The following is an 11501-nucleotide window of genomic DNA, read 5'->3' as shown; positions in this document are numbered from 1 at the left end:
AGAACAGGTGTCTGCTTCGAAATTTTGTCCAATGGGGGGTCCCTGGTCTAAGGGTCCTGTAAAAAGGTTTGAGAACCACTAGTCTAATCAATTGGAGATAAAAGCATGGACGAGTCTTTCAGCATCATCTTGGGATAAAACAAACTCATTGGCTTTTTAATATTGCAAAAACTGCAGTATAAAGACTATAAAGACCACAGCTTTTTTTAAAAGAAAACATAGACATTGAGTCGTAATACTATGCTAAGCTATGAAAAGTACATAACTACATACAATTTTTAACTATTCCTCTGTTTTTATGACTCCAGTGTGACTCTGAACTGGATTTCAAGTATAAACGTAAAAAAATTAGCCACCAAAAGGAAGTTATGTCAGTATATTAAATAAACAGTGTATATGGTCAAGTCAAGTCAATTTTATTCAAATAGCACCAAATCACAACAGAAGTTATCCCAAGGCACTTTACAAAATAGCAAGCGAAGGGATAAAATATTATATTGAGTGTTATTCAATGAACTTTAGAGGTTTATGAGTATGTTTTCCTTGCATGGTTTGTGTCAGGCCGTTAGCACATTTCCAGTCTTTGTGATCTAAGCTATCTGTCTCCTGGAATGGCTTTAACTTCATTTTTACTGCACACACATTAAATAGATAATGTTTCTTTCCTGTCAAGAAAACAATATGCATATTTCCAAAGATGTCAAACAATCTGAGTCTAGAACCATTGAGACATTTATGTCTCTTCAGAGAACCACAAGTCCAGGCCTGGACTTTCCACTGACTGTTGTTTTGATGCTAACATCACTTGATACATTGTCCAATTCTTAAGTTTTCCTTTATTCTCAGTTTTTATTTTTTTTTATTTTGCGGTCATTATTGTTTTTTACCAGACACAAATCCGTCTCTGTTCTGCTTATTTCTGCAAGTAACTAATTCTTCTGGTACATCTCAAAACATCTGAAACCAATAATCTCATCGGCAGCAGTAGTATTGTCACGGCTGATTTGTGACTTGTGTTTAACACTTGCAAACCTGCAAAGCATCGCACGCAGTGAGTTGTAGACGTTCACCCGTGTGGAGGTTATGTTCTCGTCAAGAAACTTTCAGCTGCATGTCAGTTGTGCGGACAATGCGCAGACATGCATGGCGTCCAGCGGCTGTCTGTCAAGCTTGCAGATAGCTTTAAATATACATGCATTCAGCGTAACTGAACACAGATGTCGTGAAAAACTCGGTAGGATCTGACATGCTGTCTAAAACACTAACAACATGGATTGCAGGGAAGTATAAACAAAGTGTCAGTCATCACAGAGCACTGAAAAAAACCTTCTAAATCAGCTCTAATATGTCAGGCCGTTTCGTATCTGTGTTACGTGCAGCTTTACTTCATTATCATGTAGGAGTGGAGGTTGCAATAGCATGACTCTGATTGGAAGAGAGGGTTTCGATTCTGGTTCTGCTTAGAAAACATTTAATAGGGAAAAACATAAACCGATACAAACTGCTCAGTTTAATTTCAGTTAGTGCTGCTAAAATGCCCTTGAGCAACATTATTGTGTTGTGTGTGAATGAGGCAGCTGTGCAAGAAAAACAGTGGCAAGCTCTTGTTCACTTTAAAAAAAGGTGTAAAACAAGTCATAAACAAGTATTTTGACTGCTGAGGTGTTTGAGTCTGCAGTGTTAGTGCTTTTAGACCATTACACTTTTTCCATAACCCCTCAAAGATGTACATTGTAGTAAGAAATATGATAAATGACAAAAATTGAAGGTAAATTCAAATGCAAACAAATATATTATGAGGAAAAAACACTCTATAAGGCCACTTTTTTGTTTATTATTGAATAAATATATTGAATTTATCACACAGTTTTCTCCCTCTTCAAAATCAGGGAAATGTACAAAATTATACTCATCATAACCTTCATCCCCTTTGTCAAACTTAGTAAGTACGTTGCCTGGGAATATGGTCACATAAATAGGCCTATCACTTTTCTAAAAATGAGATTAAGATTACCACATGTACATTTAGACTGATTAGTTCTATTAAGCGATATTCTTCAAAGGCAAAAATCAGTCTTAATTAGCTGAAGTGACTCACTATAAACCTCATCATGCAGATCCTGAGGATCCATTACCCTGAGTATGAGGCAACCCTGAAGAGTATGTATGCTTGATTAACATCTCCACATTCCACATTCGTTCCATAATAACCACATTCATTAAGACGAGTTCAAGGCTTTTTTGTTTATACTTACTATGTGTTGGCTTCACAACCTGGCAAAAACACTACACCGCTGCTGTCTTTACTGGAGTAGCCTACACCCTTTTGTTTATTTCCACCTTGTCTGACTTACTGTGCATTAACGTCTCATCACTAGTTCAGATGGGGGGTGAAAACAGTGAAAAAAGCTCATGGCGACTGTGGCGATGCCGTCAGCCCTCAGCGCAACGTGATGTCTCAGCAGGTCAAGCGGAAGAAGTAGGTCAGCTGTTGATTTAAACTGGGTCACATTGCCCTATTGCTGATGCCCCTCGAGCCAGCCAATGTGGGTATTAAGTGTATGAAGCCCTCATTAACAAACAATAATTTTCACTCCAGGATTATCACCCTCTGATCCGACTTGATGACTTAACCCAAGTGTCATTTTGACTGTTAAAACCATAAAGACTCGCTCGGGGATGGGAAGAGATTAAGGTTCATTTACATTTTGGGGTTTCGGGCGTTCAGCATTTCAAGCTGGAGAGTGTATCACTACAAAATACGTCGATTCCTTCATCTTTGTCTGTTTGTTGGCATGGACCACAATATTATGGGGCCAAAATACATCTGAAAATGTTCTTTTTTTTTCTTTCTTTTTTCCAGACATTCAGTGAAATTACATGTAACATCTGGATTGCCCTATCTATCTGTCTATCTATCTATGAAGCTACCGGCAGCAGCTAATTAGCTAGTAGCTGTAGTAACTCAGTAGCTTTGCATCTAGCTTGCCCTTTGTCCAAATGTAGCCAGACAACAAAGCCTCTCGGTTGTACCACTGAAGTTTACTTTAATATTCTGTCCATTTTGTTTTGTTTGATTTGTACAACAACGTCAAACTGTGGTTCAGCTGTTTGGTTTATGGAGATGAAGCCAACGGGCAATTAGCCGAAAGACTGGAAACAGTGTGCGGAGGGGGGCAGCCATTGTCCAAAATGTAACAATATGCTTTTAAATACAACTTGATATAAACTGGACATAACATGAAATTGAACTTTAGAGGCGTTGATAGGTGGATTTTGTTATATTTGGAAAAAATATTTGGAGGTTAAGCTAACCCATGTTTCCAGACTCCCTGTGTCCTTATTAGCACGGCAGTATGGTATCAATCTCCTCGCCATAAAATCCCAGGCTATTTCTTTAACACAAATGCTGAGAGAAAGAGACAGCAAGACCCAACAGCTTGACATTTCCTCCTCAGTACAGGTTGTTGTTCCGATGTCCCATTTCATTAATCCAACCGCTGAGGAAAACCTTCCTTCCTGTGGGATAGTATTCACTTGCTTAAACACATTTGTGATTTTATTGGCTCAGAGTGTGTGTTATTACCACAATGTTCTTCTTCTCTGTGGTTTCTTTAAGAGCAGCCTCGGGAGCTATAGTCACTGCTAAGATGAGTCAGCCCATCAGAGAAAACCAGTATCACCACCAGCCATGTGTCATTATATATTCCCTGAACTTCCCCTGCCATGGCTCTGCGGCTGTCCTTCATGGTGTTTCCAGATTTTGAAAGACATTCAACACATCTGTGATTTCCATCCTTCATTAGGTAAAGCAAATAACGCAGACAAGCACCAGGGCTAAAACCACAGAGATGGACCAGATATGGCTTTCCCTTCTTTGGTTTGATTTGATTTTTAGATTATGATGTCTTACCAGCCGTAATAAACAAGCTGGAGGGCACACATGACATTAGAAGAAGGAAAAAACTGGTTGTCATGGCAAGTTATGGATACAGCTTTGATGGCATTGTTTTTGCACATTGCGTGGGGCATCATCAGCCAAAATGTTGGCAGGAAAAAACAATATGTGGTTATTTCCTTTGTTCCATTTGGTTCTGGATTTCTGTGTTGATTGCTCTTTTGTCTTGGTGCCAGAATGGGAAAGGGCGGGCGCCGTGTAGTGGGTACACCAGATCATGTGTTGGCTCTCTGTAAGTCATTTGGGTAACATTGTACATTTAATAGGGGTGAGATCTCCCCAAATTGTTACTGAGGACAGTTTGTCTCCATGTGGGACATTATTCTCTGCATGCAGATTTGACCACATCATTTTCCTGTCTGTGAATGCAGTGACATTTTCTGCTTCAACTAATACAAGTCCCCCCCCATACACAGCCAATTATTTCCGTTCCCAAGGTCATTTCACTCTTTATATCCCGAAATAAAGACATTTTTGGCTAGCCCAGAACCACGCATGAATGTGAATAAATCATTGTAAAAGTGCACACTGATAGTCAGGATCTCTTAGTGGTTTCTATGCAGCTTTGTGCCAAATGTCCAGGCTAATTATATTTGATCCAGGGATTTCCTCATCACACGTTTCCCCGCTCTTTTACGAAAACAGTGAATAGGGCTTGATTAAAGATTGTTATCGCTGAATGTGCTCAGGTGTGTTTGCGCTGCCTGCAAAGGTGCTGCAGGCCTTAAACACACCCATCAGACTTGCTCGCTTGCATGCAAAGCAACATTTAATCACCCGTGATGTGCAGACATACACATACACACACACATATACCCATACACATAGTTTGTCTTCATTACACGAAAGCGCATGATTTATTATCAGCCACTGTTATTTGAAAGCACTCGTGATTATATCAATAAATATATAGTTTTCAGTTTCAAATATCACTTTTGCCACAGACTGCTGAGCTGGGCGAATTTCTAAACCATCATAATAAAAAGAGAGACAGAGATTATTCTTGGCAAAAGAGCAGATCTCCCCCTCATGTTTCCACTAAACAATATACCAATATCAATAGCGATGCAGCATTTCCAAACTGTGCTAAAAGGTCATGTCAGTTACTCGTGTCCCGGTCCAAAGCTGCTGCATGTGATTGTTGGCAACAGTCACCTCTGAACACTCACACCAAATCAGAAGAGACAAATTGACAGATAAATTGAACCAGTTTTTTTGGAGCACTCATTTTCATTGACTTTACTTTGGCTCACTCCCCACCACCGGCACCGCTGAGTACTTTTAATCTGATTAGTATACTTTCTGTCATGTCAATAAAGTTTTTAAGGGATTTAAAGAATAAATCACATCCTGGCACGCAAAAGGTGTCAGGGCGGGGGTTCCCTCTCTGCAGTAACAACAAGAGATTCTGGGAAAATAACAGCTTTTAATTGACGCCCCTTCCGTAGAATATGTCCAGAATTGCCTCTTTGCTGCTGTTCATCTGAACCGCATTGACCTTTTTTCTAGGAAGAAGCGAACATGGCCCTCCACTGATGATTCAGGGGATTTAGTTTGGGTTTTGTCTCCTAGTGACACCCCCAGGTCTTTGTTGTTGAAGATAAACTGAGCCATTTCGCCCTGACCCGTGACTGTATTTACATAAGTTTGGTTTTTTTGCGGTCTTTTGTGTTGTGTGTTTGGTGTTACACAGTGACTGTTTTTGCTTGAGTATTTCTAATGTGGTCAGCACTCACACGAGATACTTGTCCAGTGGATGAGCGATGTGTGCGAGCGTGTGAACCTAGCCGTGCCGTTTCAAAATACTGAATGAAAATATCTGCATTTTTGTGTTAAGGTTTGTCAAAAACATGTGTCTCTTCATTTCTAAATGCATGTGTCTCTGCAGTTCTAGGAAGACTCGTCTTACTCTCTGTCTTTTTTTCTTCTTTTTCGCTTCGATTTCCATCTGCATGTGTTTGTATATTTGCACTGGGAGAAACCTGGGAAGGGCCAACGTCTGGACGAAACCGGGCTGACAGACGGATGAACATGCCAAAATGTGACCAAGGGAGAGGAAAGCGATGTTAAAAACAAGGGAGGACAAGAGGAAGAAAAGGCAGAGAGAGCTTGGACGATGGAGAGAGTGGAGAGAGACGGGGCCCCTGACCTGACCACACTGACACACTCGGGTCTCTCTCTCCTTGCCAGCTGTGCATTGTGGTCGACTCGGAGAGGACACACTCGCACACACATATACTTATCTACGCATGCTGGCGATGAGGACATACTTGGCCTGTATGAACGTGTGTGTGTGTGTGTGTGTGTGTGTGTGTGTGTGTGTTTGGATGTGACAGCCTATCCATGCGTGCTAAAGAGAGTGCGAACGCTACCAAAAATCCAACCGTCTGTGTTTGTTTTCCTTCCAGCCTTTGTGCCTTTGTGCTCACGTCCATGAACCTGTATGCACATCTGTGTGTGTATACGTATATTTACACGTCTGCCGGAGTGTGCTGGTGCTCATTTCCAGCTGTTTTCCTTGCTCGGCGGCTCGAGCGGTGCAGGATATTGGTGCCCTACTAGTGTGTCCCCGCGTAGCACTCCATCGTCTCGGCCTCCTCTCACCGTCTCCACATGTGTGTCACGTCTGCCAACCATTAGCGACGTCGAACACAAACGGAGTAATTAGGAATAAGTGCTCAAAGGTGCAGCAGTTAGACCCCCCCCCCCCCAATGATCCCTTATACCCACAATGCTTTGCCGCATTGTGAGGCTGCCGTTTCCCACTGCTGAGAGCCCCGACTGTTGCCCAACACGCATGTCTCCGCAAATAGAAATGGTGCTGCTAACAGGCGATGTGGGCACCCTGTGTTTTCAGAGCGGGCCCCAGCGAGTGCTGACTGGCCCTCGCTGGGATTATTTTTACCATGTGTGTAGTTCCGTTGGACTGGCACAGGACAGAGGAAATGCAACATGGTCAAAGAGTCAAGGAGGGGAAAGTTCCCTCTTAACGCAGCAGTTTGTCATGTCTGCATATCACTCTGAGTGTGTGTGTGTGTGTGTGTGGGGCGCACAGGCTTATGTTTATGCGTATCTGTGGGTGTGCATGTGTACACTCCACTGTAACCAAATGCGGGTGGGCTTATACAGTATGTGTGCACTGTGTTTAGATGAGGGGTACTGTCCGTGTGTTTATTTGTACCAGTGTTGTGTGTGTTTGTCTCCCCATTTCTAGGAAACAAGGCTTTTCCTTGGCAAAGCAGGCTGCCAGCAAGTCTCTTATAACCTCTGTAACCCCCCACCCACCACCTCCACCCTTCCTCGACCCTCCAGGAGAGAAGCTGCCTGGGAATCGATACGCCGCAATCTGAGGGAGTGAGCGTGCCAGCATCCGTAAGTTGAGGTTTGGGCAATGAACATCAGTCAGATAGGCATGCATGTGAACATACAAACAATCGCACGCATACAAACACGCAGCAAGCACATACTGCGCACACATGTTAATGTTTGCGTGGACGTGGGGACTTCCCACTGGAGCTCATGATGACATCTTAATTCAGCAGCAACCCAATGCAAAGTGGTATAAGAAACAGAACGGAAAAACTTGTTCTTTGCTCCAGCTGAGGTCAGTTCTGGAGACAAAACCCTTGTTGAGTGAGCAAAGCAAAAACCTGAAATATGTGCCTTAATCGCTGTCCTCGCTCTGCCCTCCAGCGATACGTGCTCCTGTTCGAGTCAAACAAAGGACGAAGAGGGAAATCAGCACAAACATATTTGCATATGCTCACAGTTTACTCTTGAGCGAGTGCAAATGTTGTGTGGAGAATGGATCCAAATAATTGTAGGTGCATTCTAATTAAGATAACTTTTTCTTTTTTTCTCCTAAAACTTCTAATCAGTTACACATATAAACAAATCTGCTTGCTATGCATTGATTTTATGGCTAAGCACACCTCCTCATACATGCGCGCACACACAAACGTAAACACACAGAGGCCGCCATAAATTACAGTCAGCCCATCTGGGAGCATTAAGAAGCTGTTAATGAATAGGGTGCTGGAGCAGCAGCCACAAGTGGAGCAGGGAGGAGGGAGGAGGGAGGAGGGAGGAGGGAGGAGGGGGTAGAGCGGGAAGGGGGGGTAGCATCTGGGCAGCAGATATGTGTGTAGTCATGTAAAAGAGGTTGCGGTAACAGTGCACATCTTGGGGGAGGAGAGGAATCAAAAGATCTGTTTTGAAGCCAGTGCTCTTTGTGACCCGCCTGACAGAAAATGCACTGTGTGAGTCTGTCAAATGGAAATAACTCCCATCATCTTTGAAATTTAATGTATTGATGAAAAAAATAAAGAAAGAAAAAGTGTGGAAGGTTGAATGTGAAGGCTCACATTTTGAGCTTAAACACTTATCATTGTACTATAGAGATCAAAAAGCCAGATAACCTCTGTTACCCCGCTATAGACTGAATGGACTCACACAGAGATGGGGCTGCAGGAGAAGGGCAGCTCAGCCCCAGACTAATGACTGCACCTTATCTATGGGAGGTGTCAGAGGAGGTGTGGCAACAGAAGGGCCAGTTATCTTAAGTGACCTTTTAATACCCTCACCCCCTTTCACAATACCTCTGCTGGCGGGCGTTCAAAGTGGACACATGGGCAATATACGGAGCAGAAGTGTGCCTCAGAAGGAGACAAAAGACACCACCTGTATGCTAATACACTGTGAGGCTTTCAGAGAGGGCAGCGCTGCAGAAGCAGAAGGATGAAGTGTGCCGCTCCTTTGGAGAATGCCCAGGGCTGTAAAATGGAAGCAGAGGCCAAAAAATTGATTTTAGCCCCTTCTTTTTTTTTTGAACAAGTAGAAAGGGAAGAAACAAGAAAAATCTGAAGTGTGCCACTTTATGGGCGAGAGGGTGCTGTAAAATTGATTTTCTCCTTCTTTAAGGCTGCAAAGGAGAGAGACAATAAGCGCAATGTGGATGTGCAACTGCAGTATGGTGCTGAGGAGAGAGAGAAAGAAAAGGGCACGGGCAGTAAAATTCATTTCCAATCTTTGTGTTAAGTAATGAGAAGGAGGGAGAGTGGTGGAGTGTGCCACTTCAGATGGAAGGCAGGGGGGATGTTTGAGGAGACAGCTAGGACCAAGAGGCTGTAAAATTCATTTTCTCTTCCTCTCTTTAAGTAATGGGAGAGTAGAAGTCACTGTGGGTGAGGGTGGTGCTTTTGTCAAAAAGCCGAGGGAGTGAAAATGGGGGCAATAAAATTCATTTCCTCCGTCCTTATTCTGTATTTTCTTAGGAAAGAGAAGTTTGACTAGTGGAGTGTGCCGTGGCAGAGGGACGCCTGTTCATATGGAAAAAAGGAAGCGAGGTCAGAGGCTGTAAAAGTCTTTCTCTTATTGCCTCAAGTAATAAGGTAGAGTGGGAGCATGTGCCTGTTTGAATGGAGGGTGGAGTAATTGCTATTAAGCAGATTTTGAGCAGGGAAGACTTTCACACACAGAGAGACAACTCCTTCTTTTTGCAGCCCAAGACCACACATACATGCTCTTTGCCCATTCATAAACAGGCTTATGTAAACACATCTTCAGCATGCGCACAGACACACCATTGGTGTCAGTTGGATTTACCACTATCTCTGTGCTCCTCCAGACTTTGGAGCAGCAGCTTCATTCCCTTTTTTTCACACTATCTTGTTTCAGCTGAAAAGCCCTGAGCCATCTATTTACCACACTGTCTCTCCGTGTGTGCATACATCCAGACCTCTGCACTGCATATTTTTCACACCATCTATTGCAATGTTTCAGCTGCAAAGCCTCAAACCATCTTCAATTATATAACACTCTACTATCTGTTAAAAAAAAATAGAAAAAAGGGCTGCAGAAAGTTAAGTTCAGAGTTGGAAAGTTGCATCAATACCACTTCCCATCTGTCAGCAGGAGTCAGCAGCAATGCCTCTGTATCCGTAGAGCGGCCGTGCATGTTAAGTATAAGCTCTTGTTAGCAATGGTGTCACTTGCTGTTGCAGTCAGAGTGACAGTCAGGAGGATGGCACTATTCCGGGCATGCCGACGGCCTATGGCTCGTCTTTCGCTCCGAGCTCCCCGGAGCCCATCAGCACGGGGAATGTCTGGTCACTTTGGTCCGATAGCTGCTCTCCGGGGGCGGCACAGTGTGTCACTTTCATTCCAACATATTTCAGAGTGTAATGAGCAAATGTGGACCTACTTCAGCATCCTTGGGAGTGCATGCTGTTCTCTCTCAAATCTGGATATGCGGAATGTTCCCTGACATCAGGTGCATCTAGCCTACAGTTTCTTCCAAAAAAAACAAAAACTAAACCCAAACAACTAAAAAAAAGGGAAACATCGCCATCACTATTCAGCTTCCCTTCTTTCCATTTCCTCTGGAGGAAGGTGCTCAGCTGGCCCCTGTGAGATTGTAGGAGATTTCTGTTTAAAACCCCATTGTGTAACGCGGCGCTGGCTTGTTTACCAAAGCAATATGATTTTGCTTTCCCTTTCACTCCGGCCTTGTATGTGTTGTAATGATGTAATTGTGCTTCAGTGCACCGTTGTAATTTAGCGGGCAGGTTATTCAGGCCGGGGGCCCCTCCACTCTCCCAGGCTGTTGTGTTGTTGTGTCAAGGCGAGGCAGGGGATGGTAAACAGAGCCTCTGGGTGGTCCCCCTTTCTCTGGACTCAGACTCCCTGGACACACTGTAAAGTCTGCTGACAGGAGAAGAGCTCTTTCTTTTCAACACAACCTGCGTCGCCGCTCTCCTCTCCTTTCTGTTCAGTGGCTTGTTTGTGGCTGCCGGAGTCTATGGAACTGCCCTCATACATATTGAAGGGGCTTTTGAGGAATCCACCAGTGTGCAGCTTTTTCATCCTCCTCTCCCTATTTAAATTTGAGTGTCAGTCTCTCCCCTCTTATTCTCCCCGCATCTGTCTGTATCTCTCTAAAAAACTACTTTTCGCATTGCACTTATTCAGTTCCTGTTTTTCTCACTCTTTTCCCACCTGCCCACTTCGGTGCACGCCCCCTCCCTTCTCCCCTTCTCACACCACTTAGCTCCAACTTTTTCCACAGCATACATTTTTTGGCTTTTGTTTTGTAGATTAAAAGAAAGAAAAAAAAGAAACTCTGAGAGCCTTCCCACCTTAACTCAAATTCCATTTCTTCTCATCCTCCCCATTCCATGTTTATTTCCGTATATTTCTGTCTTCCTCACTGTCTCCTTACTTGAAAATTATACCTCTTATGCATCCTTCAAACCCATTCTTTCTGATCTCTCGGCTATATTTCATAGGCTGTCTCCTCTTCTGTAAAGTCCCTCCAGTAAATACGGAATAGTTATCTATTTCTGCTTTTCTAATCATACTTCTCACTTCCTCTTTATTATTTGAGTCCGTCCTTCCAGCCTCACTCTCGTGTCCTCCTTTCCCATCGTTGTGTTTGCATCTTGTGCCTCATCTGAACATCTTATTATTACATCTTGTGCCTCTCCACTCTCCCTCTGTCCTTCTTGTTTGCTTCCTGTCTATTTCTATCTTTCTCACTCTCTCC

This window comes from Trachurus japonicus, chromosome 11 (genome assembly GCF_045865225.1).
Source record: "Trachurus japonicus isolate A0001 chromosome 11, Traja_1.0".
Classification (NCBI taxonomy): Eukaryota; Metazoa; Chordata; class Actinopteri; order Carangiformes; family Carangidae; genus Trachurus; species Trachurus japonicus.
Note: the sequence above shows the minus strand (reverse complement) of the source record.